At 33.5% G+C, this 7,321-nt stretch overlaps 1 pseudogene; it reads left to right on the top strand.

Moving 5' to 3' along the window:
* Nucleotides 1-664: 664 nt before the first annotated feature.
* LOC125840192 (protein DETOXIFICATION 9-like) lies at nucleotides 665-4,296 on the top strand (annotated as a pseudogene).
* The last annotated feature ends 3,025 nt before the right edge of the window (nucleotides 4,297-7,321 follow it).

Genomic DNA, 7,321 nt, shown 5'->3' with positions numbered 1-7,321 from the left:
TTATGAATCTTACCGGATTTTAGTACGTCTAGATACTTGTAATCTCAGGATACATAGACTCAAAATTAGGTTAATTTGTTCTAGATGTACTCTACCCAAGTGGATTAACATGAATTATGATACATAGACAAATCTCGCGCTCTTGTCTCCCTCCCATCTCGCTTGCCACTCTCTTATCTTGCTCGTGTGTCTGGATGCATCACACCATATACATGTATCTCGCATATCTAGTATCCTAGATACATGCTAATTACATTAAATTTTTTACTAGTGTTATCGAAACAATCCCATTGTTTGCCATATTTGATTTGAAAATCTTCTTATTTTCTTAGTGTTATAAATTTTAAGTTGAAAAGAAAATAAATAAGGGCTAGCTCGCCCCAACCCCCGATCCTTAGGTTGGGTTGGGTTGAGTATTTTCAGGCCCTTCCAAATGAAGAGCTAGCCTGCCCTAGTCCTTCAAATTTCTTGACCTGCGAGGCTTGGACCGGATGGGACCGGGCCGACCCTCTTTTGACAACTCTATAGTTAAGTAATCATTTGACATATTAATTCCGTAAACAGTGCAATCCAATTTTAACTAAGCCTCTAAAAAAAATACTCATAATTTCTGAAGAAACAAACAGAGAAGTGAAATAAAAGTAATTTCTAGTAGTAAAGGATTATGGCGGAGGAAGAGCCGCTGGTTAATCTGGAGAAAGAAGATGTGGCGGTGACAGAGAAAGTGTTTGTTGAAGAGGTGAAAGAGACGAGTCGCATTGCTTTGCCTATGATAGTGGTGACAGTATCACAGTACCTTTTGCGCGTTTCGCCAATGATTATGTTAGGTCACCTTGGTGAACTCTCACTTTCTAGTGCTTCTATTGCTACTTCATTTTCCAATGTTACTGGTTACAGTGTTCTTGTAAGTCTCATTCTTCCATATATTCATTGTATCGATCGTGTTTATTAGCTCAATTGAATTTCCTTATTCAAAAACATATTACTTTATATTATTCTGTTCCTGGGGAGCAGTTCCTTGGTGTATGTTATTCGCATACGGCATTGTTCTGATCATTGAGACATTGGACGGAGTTAATGCTAGGTTACATGTTTGGAGACAAACTCTGAAGCCAAAACGAAATATTTAGAGTGCAAAATCATTGTTGCGTCACATAAGGCAGTCATAGAAGTAAGGCTTGTCACACAAATTATTCCCAAGAGAAAATGTTTTAAGTATTTTGAGTCTATATGATCTAGTGGGGACATTGACAATGTCACACATTGCATTGGGGATACATGGATGAAATGGAAGCTTGCCTCTGGAGTCTTGTATGATAAGAAGTATCATCTAAACTTAAAAGGGAAGTTCTATAGAGTGGTGGTTAAACCGTCCTTGTTGTATGTGTTGGATTGCTTGCCAGTAAAAACTCACATGTGCAAAAGATGCATGTTGTGGATGTTGAGATGGATGTTTGGGCATACTAGGAGCGATAAGATTAAGAATGAGGTTATTCGGGAGAAGGTTGGAGTGGCTTCTATGGCGGACAAGATGAGAGAAACGAGATTGAGATAGTTTGGACATATGTAGAGGAGGTGCAGTAATGCCCCAGTGAGGAGGTGCGAGAGGCAATTTGTAGAGGGCACATTGTGGGATATAGGTAGGTCGAAGAAGTACTGAGGAGAGGTGATTAGATAGAACATGATACATCTTCATATTACCGAGTATATGACTCTAGATAGGAAGGAGTGGAGGGCGCGTATTAGGGTAGAGGGATAATAGTCTTAGGACTAGTCGTACCCGTGTAGTTCCTGCCATTTATTGTGTTTTTGATTATCATACTATTTTGATGTTTGTTAGAATTCCTTTCTTATACACTTTGCACTTTTCTAATTATTGACTATACTTTTTTCATTGTTTTATTCTTCCTCCACTTGAGTTTGATACACTTGAGCCGAGAGACTTTCGTAAACAGCCTCTCTATCTTGACGAGGTAGTGGTAAGGTTTATATACACACTTAGTGGGATTTCACTGAGTATGTTGTTGTTATTGTCGTTGGGATTATTGCCCCATGTCTTGCCTATAAAAAGGGAAAAAATGAAGGAACAATTTAACATAGAAATCGCTTGCTTGCATACCTTTCTTATCCTTTGTATAGATGAAGAATCATCATGGATTTACTTTGTGGAACAGTTTGAAATGTGTAGTGCGCTGGAGACTCTATGTGGGTAGGCCTATGGAGCAGGACAATATCGAAAACTTGGAACTTTTACTTATAGTGCTATTATTTGTCTGTTTCTGGTATGTATACCAGTCTCTGTTCTGTGGATCTTTACGGATAAACTTCTTATATTGATGGGCCAAGATCCTTCCATTGCAACTGAAGCTGGAAAATACGCGATTTGGCTCATTCCTACACTATTTCCATATGCTATTCTTCAGTCACTAGTCCGGTATCTGCAGGCACAGAGTTTAATCCTACCAATGCTTTTAAGTGCAGTTGTATCTTTATGCTTCTAAGTTACGATTTGTTGGGTTTTTATATTCAAATTGAATTTAGGGATTATCGGAGCAGCATTGTCAATCGGTTTATCTTATTGGTTGAATGTGATCTTGCTTATACTTTATGTGAAGTACTCATCGGTTTGTGAAATGACTCGAGCTTCATTCTCTAGGGATGTTTTCCTGACTACAGGGGACTTCTTCCGGTTTGCAATCCCATCTGCTGTAATGGTTTGGTAATCTCAATACTATTTGTGATTTGAGTTTAAACATGATTCTTGTCTGTTGATCCTTTATGTATTACCTCAACTTTTTTTTGTCGGAACATGGTTATAGCTTGGAATGGTGGGCATTTGAGCTAATCATTCTGCTCTCTGGTCTGTTTCCAAATCCGATGCTAGAAACATCCGTTCTGTCCATATGGTATGCTTCCTTTCCTACGTAATGTTCCTTTTCTTTTTCCTTTGATGTTTGAAATGATTATATACTGATGCATTGTCATGGTCCAATTTGTTGGAGAACAGCTTTACAATCACTACTGTGCACTACCATATACCTTATTCTTTCGGTGCTGCAGCAAGGTTTGCTCCTGTCCTGTCAACCTAGCATTTATCTGATATTGTTAGCTGCATACAGAGATATAAATATGCAAAATTCCAAGTAATTAATATTGTACGTAGTACTCGGATTTCAAATGAGCTTGGAGCTGGGAGGCCACAAGCGGCAAAAATTGCTCTCGCTGCTGTGATAGTTCTTTCAGCTACAGAGGTTGTTCTTGCTAGTATAACTCTATTTGTAGTCCGCGATGTATGGGGCTATGCATTTTCTTATGAGAACGAAGTAGTCACTTATGTCGCAGAAATTACTCCTATTCTTTGCATATCAATCATCATGGACGGCACCCAAGCTGTACTATCAGGTTATCTCTTTGACTATCCTCATTTGTTTTATTTTTGTATTGAGACCAAAAGAGTTATTCCAGCTTTTAAATTTTGAAATACAATAAATGAAAGTGATCAACAAGATAATAAGAGTTGCTCCCCATGCCTTTTAGTGTTGCTTGCTCATTGCATCTTAAGCAGCAACAGATTTGTAGTGTATTGGATGTGCTCAATTGAACCCAGACTTCTTTATTTAGATCATAGATATGTAAATGTGAAAGCTCTAAAAATTTGTACAAATATACTATGTTTTGAACTCATATGTTTAAAGAAAGAATTTAAATCGTGAATTTGCCTCTAATCAGGAGTTGCCAGAGGAAGCGGGTGGCAGCATATTGGAGCCTATGTGAACCTTGGAGCATATTATTTGGTTGGAATTCCGGCTGTTGTATTACTTGGATTTGTATTGCATCTAAAAGGCAAGGGTCTTTGGAGTGGATTGGTGGCTGGAACAACTGTGCAATCTATTTCACTCTCCCTTGTCACAGGCTTCACCAATTGGGAGAAACAGGTTCATAACTATTCAACTCTTACCTTGATTTGTTACTGGCTTTTGGTTATTGTTAAGTGTCCTGCATTGGATGTCATAATAAAAGCTTGTTTCTTTATATAAAACTTGGCCAATTTTCACCTTATGCCTAGTTTATGGGGTTGAGTTATGCCCAATTACAGAGTTGGAAACTTTTTCGTTGGATATAGGAACTACTTTATGGCTTATTCTTACCACTCGTGCATTTGAATATTACAGGCCATTGAAGCAAGACGCAGAATATTTAGTGAAAAGCTTGCTGGCAAAAATAAGTTCATTGAATTACAGGACATTCAAATGCTAAAGAGTGAAATGAAGCTTTAACTTGCTTTGATTTAGCAAGGATCACCCGGCCTCATCTTAGTACCGATTGGACAATTTTGAACGTAATCCCTCTCTCAAGGTGTTAAAATTTATTCTTCTTTTTATGCTTTTAGATAAACTTATCAATTATTCCATTCAAGGACACCTTTTTGTTCTCCGCAGAATGAGAAAGATCGAACTTTAGCTGAATAGTTTCAGTGTTGTCAGATACAATTTTCCTGTTTCCTCATACAATGCAGGATCTTCAAAAATTGTTTTCCTGTTTCATAGATATGCAGGATCTTCAAAAATTGTTATAGGTACGATTTTTGCCTTATTTAATGTTGTTTCATATATACAAGATTTTAATTAGCCAAAAATTGACTATTTTTAACGAGCATGATTCTGAAATACGTTCATCACCCTAATCAAATATTTCATACCTGTAGTTAAAACTTATTCCAGACAACTTATGTAATTATTAAAAATATCATTTTACAGAGCAAGTACAATCTCTAATAGTGGTGCTTTATGAAATTTTCTCTTATGTTTCTTGTATTGGGCCCGTGCTTCATCTAGTATCATTTATATTAGGAAAAATTATCTAACTACACATCTTTTCTTACCCTATTTTCTACCATTTTAAAAAATTACAAAATTCCCTCCTTTTTCTCAAATTCTCTCCTTTCCAAATACATAACTTTCAATCTTCCAACTCCACTATTTCCCCCCATTTTTCATGCCTATAATCACTCCACTATATCACCAATTACCTTCATCACTCATTTATTTTGAATTTTAAATATTTTCTCTCTCCAATTAATGATTTAAAGTTAATCAAGAGATAGTTCTTTATTTATTTTTTCTTTCCAGTTCTTTTGTTTTTACAGGAAAATCATGTGAATATTGAGGTAATTTTTCATACGCAAATTAAAACACCAATACATTGACATGACAAAACAAATATGGAGAAAATTAGGACAAAACTGAATCATAAAAAGTGTCACTTATATAAATGGGTATGTATCATATGTTTGTTATGTATGTGCAGTACTATTTTTTTAACTAAATCATTGTTTATCATATTCATAATTTTTTTTATATGATACATAGCTACGTCAAATTATACGGGCATGATACATAAATACTAATTTATACTAAATGTATCGATCTCAAACCAAATAACTTATGGGCAACAATTTTAATGTATCCCATAAGAATACAATACTTATCAATTTAAACGAGATACATAAATAGTAATGTATCATGTACTAATTTTTTAGATATGATACGTAAATTCGATTTTATACTAAATGTATCAATTACATAGCAACTATCACACGGTAATGTATCAATCTCAAATCTAGCATCTTATGGGCAACAATTACTTATTTAATGTATCTAGTATAAATACAATACTTATCAATTTAAACGAGATACATAAATAGTAATGTATCATGCACTAATTTTTTAGATATGATACGTAAATTCAAATTTTATACTAAATGTATCAATTACATAGCAATTTCCACACGGTAATGTATCGATCTCAAATCTAACATCTTATGTGCAACAATTATTTATTTAATGTATCTAGTATAAATACGATATTTATCAATTTAAACAAGATACATAAATAGTAAAATGCTAAGTAGCAAAGATATTCATGATGTATCTTCTCAAAATTTTCGACAATTTTGAATCAAAATTGAAAGGATCTTCAATAAACTAGGTGAAAATTTTTAATATTTTGAGATTCATAAATAGTAAAATGCTAAGTAGCAAAGATATTCATGATGTATCTTCTCAAAATTTTCGACAATTTTGAATCAAAATTGAAAGGATCTTCAATAAACTAGGTGAAAATTTTTAATCTCAAAATTTTCAATAATTTTGAATCAAAATTGAAAGGATCTTCGATGAACTGGGAGAAGAAAGAATCTTGAATCTCAAATTTTTTGACAATCTTGAATCAAAATTGAAAGGATCTTCGATGAACTTGAAGATTCAAAAGGAAATCGTTTGTCCAACAACAATTCCATCACTTTTGTATCCTTCATAACTCACATTGCTTACCCAAAATTTCGACAATTTTTTTTAATCAAATCTGAAAGATTTCTTTGTTGATGGGGGAGCAATTTGAAATTTTGAATTTCTTCATTCTGATAGGATTTGTCTCTGTATGATTGAGAGTAAGAAGAAACGTAAGTGTAATTTATGAGATTTAATTAATTTTCAGATTTTATTCCCTTTTTAACAAAAAGATTCTTCTTATATTAGAATTAATATATTTGGATGATGAATTAATGTATTCGGATGGTAACTTATGTATCCGGAAGGTATAAATTTTAAGGGATTATTGTAATTAGAAAAATAATAAGGATATAATATAATTTACTCTTTACACTATGAGATTTAGGTAAGTTATACATTATATTATTCATTGATGATTGATTCAAATCTATATATCTATATAAAGAAAATTACAAGTCCGATGTTAGGACATGTCTTTTGATAAGAATGGAAAATATATTAATAAAAAGCTTTTGTTTAGAATCCCAATTATAAATTACACACCACTCTTAATGAAAAAGAACCCAAACCAATAACAACAAGAACACAGCAAAAATGAACACGGCTCGGAATGACCTGCGAGGTTCGTGTACTTGTCTCCGTTTGTCAATTGAACCCTTCTATTTTTCACTTTACAAATGAACTTCTAAACTCGATAAAACTCTATTTTTTAAATCCCTCTTACCATTGACCGAATTTATGCGGTATATATATTAAAATGATTGAGTTGGACAAATACGTAATCACACACGTTCTAAAACAAGTGAATGCAATATTTTTATTTTGAAAATTTCAAATTATAAGAGAAAACAATAATAATAATTTTTTTGTAATACATAGATTATGAGAAGCAATACGTAGCAACATCTAAACAAAGCTAAGTGTTAATGTTGATGATACTAGTTGCTATTATTCTTTAAGTGCGGAATTTAACTTTTTTCACATGAGATTGTCATATATCTTAATAGATATATTTTATATTTTTAGTTAAA

The sequence above is a fragment of the Solanum verrucosum genome, unplaced genomic scaffold (genome assembly GCF_900185275.1).
Source record: "Solanum verrucosum unplaced genomic scaffold, falcon-dt-bn FXZP01000180.1, whole genome shotgun sequence".
In the NCBI taxonomy this organism is placed as follows: domain Eukaryota; kingdom Viridiplantae; phylum Streptophyta; class Magnoliopsida; order Solanales; family Solanaceae; genus Solanum; species Solanum verrucosum.
The sequence above is the reverse complement of the archived record's forward strand: the minus strand, read 5'-3'. Positions and strand labels throughout refer to the sequence as shown.